Source organism: Zalophus californianus, chromosome 11 (genome assembly GCF_009762305.2).
Source record: "Zalophus californianus isolate mZalCal1 chromosome 11, mZalCal1.pri.v2, whole genome shotgun sequence".
Classification (NCBI taxonomy): Eukaryota; Metazoa; Chordata; class Mammalia; order Carnivora; family Otariidae; genus Zalophus; species Zalophus californianus.
Genome location: NC_045605.1, coordinates 69411533 through 69428379, shown reverse-complemented (window position 1 = coordinate 69428379; position 16847 = coordinate 69411533). Strand labels below are relative to the sequence as shown.

At 39.5% G+C, this 16847-nt stretch overlaps 1 long non-coding RNA gene across 3 annotated transcripts in view; it reads right to left on the bottom strand.

Moving 5' to 3' along the window:
* Positions 1-16824, bottom strand: part of LOC113914986 — a 54007-nt gene extending 37183 nt beyond the window's left edge. For all 3 annotated transcript variants that reach the window (XR_003517563.1, XR_003517565.1, XR_003517564.1), the window contains exons 1-2: positions 16643-16824; positions 14434-14480 (exon numbers count right to left, since the gene is read on the bottom strand). This is a non-coding gene — a long non-coding RNA (uncharacterized LOC113914986). The remainder of the gene's footprint in view (positions 1-14433; positions 14481-16642) is intronic.
* Positions 16825-16847: the final 23 nt, after the last annotated feature.

Here is a 16847-nt window from a genome sequence, read left to right as displayed (position 1 = left end):
AGGAAAGATGCCAAGCATGCAACTGAGCCACTGGCACTAAAGTCATCAAAGGGGAAGAAAAATCAGGAAAATACAATCAGATCTTTACTTTTGCACTGACAAAGGTAATTTTACAATTGTTGCTCCATATTATTTACTTTTTTCTTAAATTTTAAACACGGTATAGAAGGTGTTACATGTTGCTTGGGTCTCTTTCAAAATTAATCAAATAATTATGAAAAAATCATTTGCATTTTCAAAGGCTTTAGCATTAAATTCTATAAGCTATTTGATCATTGTCTCTATGCACTGCAATTTTTCCTGGAATCGATTTCTCTACCATGGAACTACTGATAATAATAATTACAAAAGGGAAGCAAACTGTCTGCAAAAATTCCATTAAATACGGAGTTTAAAAAAGACTATGGGATACTTGCAGAAGGGCTAGCATAATTTTTTGAGGCTTGTAAACTACCCTGATGCATAGGCCATGCTAAATTCTCCATGTTTTTGCAAATTTTGCATGTCATACATTGACATCCTTTTAGTATCTCTTATCAAGGATGGGGAGAAAATCCTTAAGAGGTTTGAAAGTCAGGACTTTCACTTTTCCTCTCCCCAGCCCTTTTTCCTAGGCTTTTTCCCTCCTTCCAAGAAGTACCAACAGTGGTGGGGGAGAGCACCAGTGTGGGCAGAAAGGCAGCACTGTCAGGGCTCGAGGGCCTGAGGTCAGCACGGGAGGGACTGTCTGTGAGAAGCTAAGGAAGCTGAACTTCCCGTGAGCCCCCTGAACTGGATGGCAGCCAATCTCTTGTCTCCTTCCTGGGCCCGCCTGGAACTCTCCACGGCTCTGTGTGGCCCCGCATAAAAACAAAAATACGCTGTAGAAATAGGGTCTAGTTTCATCTCTTTAGGTGAATAGACTGAGCCAGGTTTTAGCAGGGGGTCAAGGGACAGAGGACAGAGAGGACCAAACTGGTATTTGCTCTGTCAGAAACTTACAGGCTTATTTGGAAAGACTGAAACTAAATAAAGACTTCTTGAGTTGTGAAATCTGGTCAAAGGGTTTCAGGCAAAGATGCCTATATATATATATATATATATATACACACACACATACACACACGTATGTATACACTCTCATGGTGATGGGGAAAAGTAAAGAAAAATGCAATATTTTAATTAGGAAAGAAAGCTATTATGTTTCATAAATTCAAACATTTCTCATGCCAGCAATTTTCTTTTTATACTGGAATGCAGGAATGATACTCCCAAGTTTTTGCCCCTCTCCTCAAAATGAAAGGGGAAGTAAAATTCTTTTCACAGAAATAAAAAGCACTTTAAAAAAAAGAGCATTAAACCCAACATTAGATGACTTATTAGAAAACAATCTTCCTGTTTAATTGGGTTTTTCTTCAGATTTTCTAAGAAGAAAAATTGACATCTACCTTGATTTGTTAGTTCCTTTTATGCTTTCATAAATTGTTTTCCCAATTTACTTCCTGGGGGAGTACTATTTTATCGTTCTGTGAAAATCTGATTGTAATCCATCAGGTATCAATTGTTAGTAAGGTAATGTGTGTAAAACTGAGGGTGTCTGGGTGGCTCAGTGAGTTAAGCATCTGCCTTTGACCCAGGTCATGATCCCAGGGTTCTGGGATCGAGCCCCACATTGGGCTCCCTGCTCAGCAGGAACCTGCTTCTCCCTCTGCCTGCAGCTCCCCTGCTTGTGCTCTCTCTCTCTCTCTCTGTCAAATAAATAAATAAAATCTTTAAAAAAATATATGTGTAAAACTGAAAAACAAACATTTATGTCCAGAAATGATGGGCCTTTTTGCTCTTTATGCACTGAGGTGCTCTCAGCCTGTATTCTGGAAATGTGCATTGAACCATAAGTGATATCTGATCTCTCCTGAGGACATGATCTTTCCCAAATGCCTGTCTGGTTCACTGTCTTTTTCACGGGAGGAGGAATCCCAAAGAGTGGGTCCAACAGGGAGGACTGTAGCCTGAGGTAGCCTCAGACAACATAGCTGGATGGAGAGGCCCCAGTTTTCATGATCCTATTTGCAAGGAGACAAGGTCATGGCACAGAAGACAACCTTGTGCGCTTGTGGGCCAGGCAAACGCAGAGAAGTAAGTGGTGAAGCTGAGATCAGGTGAGTGAGGACCTGAACACAGTGAAGTGGGTGGAGAGGGTCAAGGGTAGTGTTCCAGTTCCGAAGCTGCAAACAGGAAGCAGGGCCAGAGTGCCTATTTTACGTCAGCTGTTGAGAGAAGTTCTATTGCTTGGAGCAGACACCCAGCACTCCAGGCTAAACACTGAAAATCAACTGGTATACCAGACCTATTTGTATTCACTCTTTTAAATACTTTCTTTTCATCTCAGTGCTGTAATAGTTTTTTATCCTTTCATTCTTCCTTCCATGGGTTCCTGTTTTTAAACTCCATTCTCTACGGTTCTAGGTTCCTTTGCGTTTTTTGGTTTTGTTTTCTTTAAGGGCTTTGTGAACGCTAGCACTTTAGCTTTTTTTTTTTTTTTTTTACCCCTTTGTTCATGTAGTCTGACCTGGAAACCAGGACTTTATGTTGGCCTAGATTTTTCAAGTCTCTAATCAACTCTGGGGAAAGTGAAATAGCTTGGCAACGGGCATAATAATAATAATTAAAAATAACAGTGAGCACAGAACTAAGAAATGAGATTCAAAAATAAGAAGGAAAGTGATAGAGAGTCATAGGCTTTCCTGCAAAAATATCTATTCTGACCAACTTAGAAGCACCCTTACAAATCAGTTAATAGCATCTCCCTATGTGGAGAAAAGCAAAACCATTGGGAAATACTGCCTTCAAGTGTAAAGTTTGCTTTGTGTATTACCTTCTGGTGAAATTCCCATATACAAACAAACCTTTGAAAACCCATGATGAAAACAATGGCTGCCACTAGTAAGATTTCCGAGGGTCCTTGTAAAACATAGAGTAGATTTGTTTTGCTGGGACAACTACTTCGGAGAAGTTCTCACTTAAATCCATGCACAATTTATATCTCCCATTTACGCATTCTTGTTTGCTGAACGTTAAGTCTTGTCAACGAGTTTAAAAAAAATACTTTTTAAAGTTACCCACACCCTAAACAGCAGAACTGCTGTGTGTATACAAATGGTCTGGAAAGGCACAAGTCAGGTATTGGGTGTAGGCACAGGACAAACCGCATGGTCTGCCTTGGCAGCCCTGTCCTCACCTGCAAGCTGCCCACACACACTCCCTTCCAAACGGTGCTCTTCTGATGCCAATTGGCTAGCTGAGCTACTCTGGGAGGAAGCCTATGGGAGGGGAGGGCGGGGAAGGTGATGTGGATAAATATTTTATAAACTAAACTTTAAGCTTAAAATTTTATTTACTCTTTCAACCAATTCACGCTGTTAAGTCACATCTCTTAAAAACCTTGGACACTGAGGAGTTAAAGGGGTATGGAAGCTGGTGTAGCCTGGGGCTGTCATCCAAGGCCGGCTGAAAAGGCAGCAGGAAGGGTTTGGTTCTGGCTAGGCTACAGACAGGCCATCTGGATGCAGGGAAGGCCTAGAATGCCAGAAACAGCTTTTCTTTTTGGTGTTAGGCTTCATTAAGTTCAGCCTGGGGAGAGTCTTTTTGGTTTAAGACCCAAACTGAGTCTTCTTTGAATAGGGATTTGATATTTTGAATTTTATGGTGCAAACACCAACTACATATAGTCTTTTGGTAAGGAAAGTCACAAAAAGCAATGTACACGAGTAAGCATATTTTTATGAGGTTGTAGGCCAGACTCCTAGACTTATAAATACACAGAAATTATGTGGTCTTTAAATAATTTTGATAGGAATAGATAAATCTGAATAGGTTGTCTGAAAAAAAATTTTGGTTTTTTATATTGTACCAGTGTGTGCCTCTGATAAAGAATTATTTTATTGTTTTTCCTATAGTTCACCTGAAAAAGCAGCTTTCTCTTCTACCACACTGGAATTACTTTTAGGTCTTTAAAATTATTTTCCTTCTCCATTTTTGTTTTATATGTAATTATATTACATTTGGCATAAAGTTGGCGTGGGCCAGTTATAATTCCTTTCACAGGAAATTTTCTTTAGTAAAATTGAAAAAAAAGAAAAAGTGCTGCAGGGAAATTATAGCAACTTCCTACTCTATATCACTCACAAACATACACTCTTTTTGGAAACCACCCTCTTTAAAAGATATGATCTATTCTTCCCTAGCTATAGCAGTCTGCTTTAGATTTGTATGTGTTATTCTTAACAATTAAAGGAAAAGGTGAATGTAAATTCACTTGGACAAAACAAAACAGGAAAGAGAATATTATCCTTAAGAGAATTCTTACCTTAAGGAAGAGAAAAAGCACGTATCTTTCTGGGTGGGGAAGGGAGGAGGGGGGCAGACTTTTTCCTCTCTAACGCATTAATTGCCACCTAGCAGCAGAGAAGGGAATTGCGCACTAACTGTGGACTTCAATTCAATTGGTTTTAAAGGGCACGTTACTTTTTTTTAAGATTTTTTTTTTTAAAGTGATCTCTACACCCAACATGGGACTTGATCCCACAACCCCAAGATCAAGAGTTGCCTACTCCACCGACGAAGCCAGCCAGGCACCCCTAAAGGGCATGTTACCTTTTCTTTTTAAGATTTTATTTGTTTAGTTATTTGAGAGAGAGAGAGAGAATGAGAGAGAGAGAGAGAAAGAGAGAGTGTGTGCACAAGCAGGGGGAGGGTCAGAGGGAGAAGCAGACTCCCCACTGAGCAGGGAGCCTGACTCGGGGCTCCATCCCAGGACCCTGGGATCATGACCCCAGCCCAAGGAGACGCTTAACCAACTGAGCCACCCAGGTGAATGGCACGTTACTTTTATCATGACCAATATTTAAAGAATTATTAGCCTACTGGTAGATTAGAGATTGAATTTTTTTCTCTTCTGTCATGAGGAAAGAAAAAAATACGACAGATGAAAAATTTTAGCTTATTGATAAGAATGCTCTTTCCATCTTAAAATGTCTTGGGTTTTTTTTTGTTTGTTTGTTTCTCAATGGTTACCCTTGCCACGTCAGCAAAAGGCCAAAGGAAAAGAAATGCTGAAGTCACTCTAACACTAAAAAAATGCTGGCTTTGGCTTATTAAAGGAAGAAATGTCTGTTTTTAATACAGAAAGTGGTTTCCCAAATAATCTTGGGGTGGATTTCTATTAAAACAAGATCAGAATGGATTTTATTTCGCTAGGATGATAAGGGGTTGTTTATTTTGAAAATCAGAAGACATCTTCCTATAAAGGATGAAATAATTTCTAGACCAAATGATTATTCAAATCTGTTGAAGAAGGACATCCTTATTTCAAACTTTACCAACCACATGTTTACTTTCATAGCAGTCAGCCATACTGAATGCCAAAGCTTTAAAGGAGAGTCTCTATCATTATGTTTCATAGATCTTGGCAGCTAAATAAAAATAACTTCTTTCTTCAAAGAAGACCTACAGATGGCCAACAGACACATGAAAAGATGCTCAATATCACTCATCATCAGGGAAATGCAAATTAAAACCACAATGAGCTATCACCTCACACCTGTCAGAATTGCTAAAATCAAAAACACAAGAAATAACAAGTGTTGGTGAGGATGCAGAGAAAAAGGAACCCTCCTACACTGTTAGGGGCAATGCAAACTGGTGCAGCCTCTGTGGAAGACAGTATGGAGGTTCCTCAAAACATTAAACATAGAGCTACCCTACAATCTAGTAATCAGACTACTGGGTATTTACACAAAAAATACAAAAACACTAATGCAAAGAGATACGTGCACCCCTGTTTATTGCAGCATCATTTACCATAGTCAAACTATGGTTTGACTGATGAATGGATAAAGAAGATGTGGTATTATTGTGGTATATATATATATATATAATGGAATATTACTCAGCCATCAAGAAGAATGAAATCTTGCCATCTGCAACGACATGGAGGAACTAGAGAGGATAATACTAAGCAAAATTAGTCAGTCAGTGAAAGACAAATACAATATGATTTCACTCACGTGTGGGATTTAAAAAACAAAACAAACGAGCAAAGAAAAAAAAGAAATAGACTTTTTTTTTTTAAACTAAGCTTTATGCCTGGCATGATGCTTGAATTCACAATCCTGAGACCAAGAGTTGCATGCTCTACCAACTGAGCCAGCCAACCAAGAAATAGACTCTTAAGTATAGAGAACAAACTGATGGTTACCAGAGGGGAGGTGGGTAGGGAGATGGGTGAATTAGGTGATGGGGATTAAGAAGTATATTCCTCATGATGAAAAAAATAAGTTACACTTTTAGCCAGGAACTTTTTTTTTCAACTTCTTAGCTTTTGAAGTCCTCCTAAATATTTAATTTTGCTTGAATCTCCTTTGAAAATGTTTATTTATTTTTTAAAACTGTTCTTTTTTAGGGCGCCTGGGTGGCTCAGTTGGTTAAGCGACTGCCTTCGGCTCAGGTCATGATCCTAGAGTCCCGGGATCGAGTCCAACATCGGGCTCCCTGCTTGGCGGGGAGTCTGCTTCTCCCTCTGACCCTCTTCCTTCTCGTGCTCTCTATCTCTCATTCTCTCTCTCTCTCAAATAAATAAATAAAATCTTTAAAAAAAACTGTTCTTTTTTTAAAAAATTTATTTATTTGAGAGAAAGAACGCACAAGAGAGCATGAGCGGGGGGGGGTGGGATCAGAGGGAGAAGCAGACTCCCCACTGAGCAGGGAGCCCGATGTGGGGCTCGATCCCAGGACCCTGGGATCATGACCTGAGCCGAAGGCAGACACACCTGATTGAGCCACCGAGGTGCCCCATTATTTTATTTATTTATTTAAGGTACTCTATATGGGGGAGGCAGTCACTCACTGGACACTTCAGTTTGCCACTTTTTATCTAGCTAAATAATAGGTATTGCTACTGTATCGATTCTATGAGTATATTACCACCAAGGCAACCAACAACATTTTGGAAGACAAATGCTGGTTTTAAAATAATAATAGAAGCTAATATTTTATTGAGTATTTACCATGTGCTAGACTGGGTTAAGCACTTTAAATGAAAAATTCACTTAGTCATCACAATAATCATAAAAGATACTAGCCAATATTATCTCTATTTTTTTTTTTAAGATTTTATTTATTTGACAGAAAGAGACACAGTGAGAGAGGGAACACAACCGGGGGCAGAGGGAGAGGGAGAAGCAGACTCCCCACCAAGCAGGGAGACCGATGCGGGGCTCGATCCCAGGACACAGGGATCATGAGCCAAAGGCAGACACTTAACCGACTAAGCCACCCAGGTGCCCCTTAAAGATTTTATTTTTAAGTAATCTCTATACCCAGTGTGGGGCTTGAACTCACAACCCCAAGATCAAGAGTCACGTGCTCTACCGAGTGAGCCAGCCAGGAGCCCTGGTGACTCCCAGTTTTACATCTGCAGCCTCCATCTCTCTACTGAACTCCAACTCACATGCCAACAAACTATGCCTTAACTCCAGTAGGAAGTCCAACAGACATCCCAAAGTTGAAATATACAAAATTGCATCATCATCTTCCCCGCCCCCTGCAAACCTGCTCCTCCTATCTCTCCTTCTGCTCAGGCCAATGACATTCGTCATTTCGAAACCTCTCTTTCTCTTACCTGCCACATCCAGTCCATCAGCAAAGTACTGTTGGCTCTGCCTTCAAATATATGCAGAATCCAACTAGGTCCCACCATCTCAGCATTACAACTCTGGTCTAAGCCATTGTTATCTCTCACTTGGATTACTGTAAGAGCCTTGATCTTGTTAGCCTGCTTGGCCCCCTATAATCTGTTCTCAACACATGGGTCAGGATAATCTCTTTTAAATGTCAGTCATGGGGCGCTTGGCTGGCTCAGTTGGAAGAGCTTGTGACTCTTGATCTTGGGGTCGTGAGTTTGAGCCCCACATTAGGTGTACAGATTACTTAAAAATAAATAAACTTAAAAAAAATAAAATGTCAGTCATAACATTTCTGTATTCAAAACCCTCTAGTAACTTTCTATCTCTCTCAGAGTCAAAGTCTTTACTGTGGCCTGAAGGCCCTATACTATCTGTAACCCCCATCCCATTTCCTCTCTGATTTCATCTCATTATATTCTTCCTCTGGAATTTTTGTCTGTTTCCTGAAGTATTCTTAGTATCTTAGTGATAATGTTTAGCATAGAGTAAGATCAACAAACATTTATTGAATGAATGAAAAATATCTGATTCCAGAAATTTTCCTTTTCATCATTCCCTTTTATGACTCTGAGATGAAGATGGTTGGCTGGACTCTTTAAAGAGGCCCTTATATCAAAGCCCAACTTGTGGACCAACCAGAAGAGACATTTGGTCTCTTAGGGTATTAATGGTTTTCAATTCCTTTAAGCATGATGTGGGGACTCTGCTCAGGGTATACCCTGATTCTTAACCAATAGTTGCAAAATTGATCAATAAGGGTATTTGGTAGAAAGAATAGACCAGAAAAGCAGTACTACTTCTCTAACTTAAAGGCCATTGTTTGTTAGTTCAGGATTTTTTAGAATTAAATAAAAATAAATTCTAATAAGAGCCAAGTTGAAATTTTCCCATGGACATGTAACATTCATTGTTACTCAACTATCTAGATGACATTCTGTAACAATTGCTTCATTTCTGGAAAAAATATTTCTAAACAACTCAAGTATGCCAATGGCTTTTGTACAGGCCTCACTTTTGGTAATACTGAGGGAGAGAAATTATATTTTAGAGTTTAGATAAGACTCTAAATTGTTACTCTTCTAAATTATGTCTGTTAGTTCCAATTGTTCTAATCCAAGCTTTAGTTATTACCAGAAGAGAACTTTAACTTCTGAATAACTAGAAAAAATAAAAAGGTAGTAGTAAATACAGATAAGGCTGCCTTTAGAGTGAGCTATCAGTTAAATGTCAGTTAAATAAATGATGATACGTTCGTATGATGGAGGATCCTACTGTTATACAGACATTTAAAAGCATGAAATGTGACATGAAATGTTTATGGTACAAGGTTTAAATTAAAAAGCAGGGGGAAAATAAACATATATCATCTGATATAAATTTTTGGGGCAGGTTATTTTGTTGAGATTTTAATTCTGTATGTTCTCCTATTCCCCTACCCCTTGCCCCGATACAATCAGGTATCCAGACCCTCATATTTCTGTAAGTCAAAAAGCAAAAGCTGGTTAGAGAAACAACATAGTCTCTAGCTGTCTTTAGAAATGAGAAGGGGCGGGGGGGGGGGACAGGAATGCCTTTGAAAGTAAGGTGGAAGAGGGATTCCTCAAGACTTAGAAGTCTGAAACCCAAAAGGTTGAGTGAGCAGCTAAGTCTTCCATCTTGCTCTGTGACAGAGCCCAGGATGGTGGCAAAACCTCAAAGGGGAAGGCTGTACCTGGGTGCTGGGGTTGCCAGATTCACTCATTTGATTCCAGATTCTTGAGATCCAAGGGTGGTAAAGGAATACTGGAGTCATCAGACCAGAAGGGAAGATGACATAAAAGGAAATCTCAGCAGTAAATCAATGTGGACAGACAACTAAATAATTCCAGGTACAGGGCACCTGGGTGGCTCAGGTCATGATCTCAGGGTCCTGGGATGGAGCTCCCTGCTCAGCGGGGAGTCTGCTTCTTCCTCTCCCTCTGCCCCTCCCCCCAACTCGCGCACTCTCTTTAGCTCTCTCAAATAAATGAAAAATAAAACCTTTAAAGAGTAATAATTTCCAGGTACTTCCACAATTATTAAGGCCCTATAAAGTTCATACAATCTTAGGTGGAGAGGAAATGTCAGTAACTGAGACTGACTTTCCTACCAGCATGGGAGGGTGGGAGCTTAGGACTAGATTCAGGATGATCTAAAGAAATGCAATATTTATTTCTATGGAGTGAAAACCACATCTACAATACACATATGCATATACAAGGTATTGTATATTATAAATATTAGAAAATATATTCTCAGTGTAATTTTCTTCCTTTCTTTAGATATATATTATTGTAAGGGGGGAAAAATCACTAAAATTTTAACAGTGATTTTTCTCTACCTAGCAAATTATAAGGGATTTTTTTTTCATACTGTTTGCATTTGAAAAAGTTTAAATGTGTATTCCTTTTATTATTGGAAAAAAATTATAAAACCAACTGTAAGCTGACTTCTTTTCCTGTATATCTGAGCAGATAAAAAACAGGGAAGGGCATGTATCATAATCTTAGGTTCTATTTTTCAGCTGTTTCAGACCTACCAATATTAACATTCTTAGAGGTATAATATAAGCTCAACTTCAGGAATAGAAAACAGGCTTTTCTCACCTTAAAAAAAAAAAAGTATTGTATACCTCCTGTACCCTGTAAAAATTTAAAATATGATTGAATCAGTCAGGGTCCCAGCAGGAAAACAGATGGCACACTCAAAAGGCACAACTGAAGAGAGTGTAATCAGAATGTGGGCAGGGAAACAGCAAGAGATGATACAGTACCACTGCCAACTTGGGCCAGTATGGAGGGAGGGAAGGTAATAAATACCCTGATCTCTTTCTCCCACTGCCTTCTGATCTCCTGCTAGTGCCCTCCATCAGCTGAGCTCAACCAGAAGCCAGACGGGAAAGGGATGTTGCTGAAGGAGATCTCTAGGGGCAGTGGAGACTACCTAGCACAGAAACATCAAGGTGCAAGCAATCCTACAAATTTGCTATAAACATTTCCAAATTTAGGGATTAAGAGGCACAAACTTCCAGTTATAAAATAAATAAGTCACAAGGATGAAGAGTACAGCATAGGGTATATAGTCAATAATATTGTAATAACTTCGTATGGTGACGGGTGGTGACTACACTTACTGTCGTGAGCATTTTGTAACATACATAATTGTTGGATCGCTATGTTGTAGCTGAAACTAATAAAATATGTTAATTATATTTCAATTAAAAAAATTTTTAATAGGAAAAAAATACTTCCAAATTTAAAGATTTCTGCTAGAAGAGTACGCAAAAGACAGTTTTAGAATTAATCTTTGGGGGCGCCTGGGTGGCTCAGTTGGTTAAGTGACTGCCTTCGGCTCAGGTCATGATCCTGGAGTCCCAGGATCGAGTCCCACATCGGGCTCCCTGCTCAGCAGGGAGTCTGCTTCTCCCTCTGACCTTCCCCCTCTCATGCTCTCTCTATCTCATTCTCTCTCTCAAATAAATAAATAAAATCTTTAAAAAAAAATCTTTGGTACTGTACAATATGTTTGGAATTATTATTACTACTGCTAAAGCACTTTTATTCATTCCTTTTTTTTTTAAGATTTTATTTACTTATTCGAGACACAGAGATACAGAGAGAAAGAGCATGAGCGGGGGGAGAGGCAGAGGGAGAGGGAGAAGCAGGCTTCCCGCTGAGCAGAGAGCCCAATGCGGGACTCGATCCGGGGACTCCAGGATCATGACCTGAGCGGAAGGCAGACGCTTAACCATCTGAGCCACCCAGGCGCCCCACTCCTAACTTTTTAAAGTATATCGAGCACCCCGTTTGTATGATACCATATATATGTGTATATATACAACATAGGCCGTGTCTTCAGGAGCTTATGATTTAATACATGGAGACAATATGTAAACAAACAGGTGCAATTGTTATATGTGTGTAGCAGGATGTTAAAATGAGACTCTTTGTATTTCACTTCTGTCTGTGCCTCTAAGAAAGTATATTATTCCCACATTCCACAGTAAAGTGGAAGGCCACCGAAAGTGGAAATTGAAAAAAAAATGGGGGGGGCTGTTTTTGCAACTCTTACTTGTCTATCCACTTCTAAGTCAGAAAAAAGCTGAAGTTTAGAAGATTTTGAGAGGGTTTTCAGTGTGCAGTGTGTTGACATTGCTTTTTCCTCACCTCATACCTAGGGAGAGAGGCTTTAATGGAACTTTGATATATGGTCCTTAACAGCCCTTAGAGTTGGGGGTTCCGTGGGGTCACAGTGGATTAGTGTCAGGATCATATCTGAGGAAATCATTCATTCAATACTCACAGAGCACTTATTAAGTACAGGTACTATTCTAAGCACAAGTGACTATAGCAGTGAATGAAATACATGAAAATCCCTTGCTTTCATGGAGCCAACATCCTAGTGGAATCGGACAAGCAAAGATGGCTGGCTAATTGCAAAGATAAGTTTTGAGTTAGATCAAAATCTATACTCCCAGAGGTGTGAGGCAAAGCCATTCTGGATATCTGGATCAGATATGGGCTACTGAAGAAAGTCAAGTGGAAGAGTAGAGACTTACACAGAAAGAAGCTTGAGGCATATAGCACAGATGCTGGCAACTGACATTGAGCTGATTGCCAGATGACATATATTTACCCAAGTGCAAGTAAGAAATTGCCAGTATTTGCTCATCAGGGTAAGGTGAGGGTAGGGGTGTTTCTGAAGAATGCATAAAGTAACAAGTGTCAGGTGTAAACACCTGTTAAGCTCAGAGAGCATCAACCCTTAATTGCAGAACTGTATTAGCCATGTTAAGAACTCTCTTGCCCTTCCCTCTGTTCCAACTTGGGAGAAGGTAACCTACTTGGTGTTGGTAATGGAAAGGGGTATTAAAAAAGAAGTCAACCATTCCCCTTTTGTCATGGCAGGCTCAAGCTGGAGGGAAGAGGCTTTATTCCTAAAGATTTTATTATTATACTGAACATATTAATTGCCGCTCTGAGGCTGTTGAATTGACTAGCTAATACTGGTGATATTTGTGCCCTGTTTCATTCCAGGAGCAGGGAGGAATTAACTTCACTGGGTGTGGTTTTTGTTTTTGTTTTTTTTAAGGAAGAGAGAGTGTGAGGGCACACGGGCGCTGGGGGAGTGTGGGAGGGGCTGAAGGGGAGAGAGAATCTTCAGCAGGCTCCACACTCAGCATAGAGCCCCACTCTGGGCTCAATCTCATGACTCTGAGACCATGACCCAAGCCAAAATCAAGAGGCTGATGCTCAACTGCCTGAGCCACCCAGGCACCCCATCCACTGGGTGTGTTGTAATATATGGGAGAAAATAGTAAGTTATTTGCAAATTGGAGCCTATATCTCATTTGTACAATGTACCAATTACAGTTGCTAACCAGAGTAACATATTGAGACTTATATGTCCATGGGGAAAAATTTCAACTTGTCTTTTATTTAGCATTTACTTTTTATTTGATTCTAAAAAAGCCTGGCATAGGGGTGCTTGGGTGGCTCAGTCGGTTAAGCGCCTGCCTTCAGCTCAGGTCATGATCTCGGGGTTCTGGGATGGAGCCCTGTATCAGGCTCCCTGCTCAGCGGGGACTCACCTTCTCCCTCTGCCTCTCCCCCACCCTGCTTGTGCTCTCTCTCTCGCCCATTCTCTCTCTCAAATAAATAAATAAAATATTTTTATAAAAAATAGGGGCGGCCTGGGCGGCTCAGTTGGTTAAGCATCTGCCTTCGGTTCAGGTCATGATCCCAGGGTCCTGGGATCGAGCCCCGCATCAGGCTCCCTGCTCAGCGGGGAGCCTGCTTCTCCCTCTCCCTCTGCTGCTCCCCCTGCTTGTGCTCTCTCTCTCTAAGAAATAAAATCTTAAAAAAAATAAAACAAATAAAAAATAAAATTAAGAAGCCTGACATACATCAACCCATGAAAGAAGTAGTGCTACATTTGCTGACCCAGTCTTCTTACAAAATATCTTTACTGACCAATTTTTCAGCTCTTGGTTAAGGACCAAGATGTATCCCAAGTCAAATCCCCAAAACATGCAGAGAAGAGCTGAAAGTCATATAAAAACTTTATTAAGTACTTAGGACCTTCAGTTTTGACAAAAAGGACAACCAAATGCCCCTTCTGATGGCTCATAAGTGAAGCTTTGATAAGAGCCAATCGCTGTGAATGAATAATATATCACAAAGCCCCAGATACTTGCTTAGGAGATAATACCCAAAAGGGCAAGTTTGGGAGTAAGAGATTCACCACTCTTTCATTCAACAAATGTTTAGTGAGTGCCTATTATTATGCCAGGCTTTGTCCTAAGCACTAGAAATACCTCAGTAAATAAAAAATTCCTATCCTTGAGTATTTATGTGATTCCCTGTTACATATTTACAGTATCCCCATGCTGTACCCCCCAACTTTTAATCGAGTTAGCTTCATTGGGTTTCTTTTCTTTGCACTCAACAGGTTCTTTCTACAAAAGTTAACACAGTAACAAGTTAATGGAAGGGAACTCCTACAAATCAATGAGAAAATGACTAATAATAATAAATTGAGGAAAGGAATTAAGTGACAATTCACTAGAGCAACATAAATTGCCAAGAAATACATGAAAAGATTTTTTTTGCTAGTAATCAAAAAATACAAATAAAATTAAAGTTTTTTTTTTCTTTTTCTGCCTATCAGCTTAATAAAGGTAAAAAGTACTCACCCTATCCAGTGCTGGTGAAGTCATAAAGAAAGTGGAACTCTCAGACACTGTAGAATATAAATTGATATTAACTTTTTACTTTTTTGCAATTTAGCCATATTTATCCTAATTGTAAATGCAGGTTCCCTTTGACCTGGCAATTCTGTTACTATGACTTCATCATAAGGAGGTAATCAGGAAATGTGTGTATGTATAAGAATATCCATTATAGTATTTTTATAATAGCAAAGGCTTGGAAATAATCTAATGGCTCACCCATAGTTAATTATCGTATTTATACACAATGGAATATATGCAACTATTGAAAATAATATATATCATTACTTAACGAACATGAAAACATGGCCATAACTTTTTTGAAAAGACTTTATTTATTTGTTTATTTATTTGAGAGCTTGCTCGCTCGCACAGGCACAAGCAGGAAAAGGGGCAGAGGGGGAGGGAAAGAGGGAGAGAATCTGAAGCAGACTCCCCACTGAGTGTGAAGCCGATTTGGGGCTCCATCTCATGACCCTGAGATCATGACCTAAGCTGAAACCAAGAGTCAGATGCTTAACCGACTGAACCACCCAGGCACCCCCACCATAACTTTTTAAGTGTAGTATAAAACAGTTTAGTATGATCTTATTTGTAAAAACAATTATATATTTATTATACATATATATATATATATTTTTTTTAAGTAGGCTCCATGCCCAGTGTGGAGCCCAACATGGTGCTTGAACTCAGAACCCTGAGATCAAGACCTGAGCTGAGATCAAGAGTCGGACACTTAACAGACTAAGCCACCCAGGTGCCCCCATTATACATATTTTTGAAGCAAGTGAATATATACATGTGTAGAAAAGAATAGGTCAAAATGTTTATGTACTATATGAAAAATTTTAAATGAGTAGTTACTTAATCACTCAACATTCATTAAACAATATTTATTAAGCATTTAGTATGTGCTAGGCATTATGCTGAGTGCTAGAGAAACAAAAGAGAACAATCTGTTAAATTAAACCAGTTAATTTAATCCACTAAATTAACAGTGATTTTTTTAAAATGACAACAACCAGCATTGGTGAATTTAAGGAGGAGGAGACCCTCATATACTACTGTGAAGAGCACCAAATCCAAACCATTAGACCACCAGGGAGGTTTCATATAATATTGTGCAGAGTGTAAACTGGTAAAACATTTCTGGAGGGCAACTTAGCTCTTTCTATTAAAAGTTTTAGAAAAATCCATTTCATTTGACCCTACATTCCATTTTTAGGAATTTATTCTAAAGAAAGGAGTATAGCCTGCTTCTCCCCCTGCCTGCCACTCCCCCTGCTTGTGCTTTCTGACAAATAAATAAAATCTTAAAAAAAAGGGGGGGAGTATAAAAATATCTATCAAGCAGCTCATAAATGAGTGGGTGAGTAGGGGGGAACCTAAATATTAAACAATGGGGACTTGTGTAAATAAAACACCGTATGTTCATAATGCAGAATACTAGAAAGTCGTATTTAACCTAAAAATGTTTAACAGGGGGAAAAGACCAAAATATAAAAGTGAAAGATTTAAAAAGAGTGTGATACTAAATTGCTCTGAACTTGAGCAAATCACTTAAGTGATCTGAGTCTGTTACTTCATCTGCAAAGTTTAGATCATAAAGGATCCTTTCAATTCGTACCTTACCTGAGCCTAGGTACTTATCTTTTCTGCTTTATAAAGAAGGTAAGTCACCATTGGCGCAATGTAGATGTTACTGTACTAAAGTCTTTCATCTGGGGATTTACCAAAAGTTCTCAGCAGAGAAAATAATGTGTTTCAGAAGTAAATCCCCAGTTTTTTTTCAGGGTCTAATCTACCAGATTAAAAAATTACATTAAAAAAGACACATTAAAAACCAAGCATCATGCTTGGTTTTGAGACCACAGAAAGACATTACTGCCCTCATGGTGTTCAAAGTCTTGTAGAGGAAACCAATAATGATAAAGAGTGATCAATGGCAACAGATCCCTGAGAAATGTTTTCTCCAGGAAATAGAGAAAAGGATTCCAAAGGAGAAAGAAACGCATGTACACAGACAACATACTTGACGAAGAGTGTGGCTGACACATACAAACAGACCATTATTTTGTGGCCTTTCTTACAGCCTCGTCCTTCTCCCAGTCACACAACATCCTAAATCTCTGTGGACCCTGAACGAGAGATGTCCAGCGGCACACTGGATCACCTGGAGTCGCAGGCGTCGTCGTCTCGATCGATTTCAGGTGTATCGGCCGGGCGGGTGAGGAACTGGCGGGAGTCTGCAACACACAGGTAATAACCACTGAGGATCCAAGAAGGGCGATTTTGTAGAGGCAGCCCCGCAGCTCTCAGCTGCCGCGGGCACTCCCAGCCCAAAATTTCCCGCCAATCTCAACTCCTCCTTCTTCCTA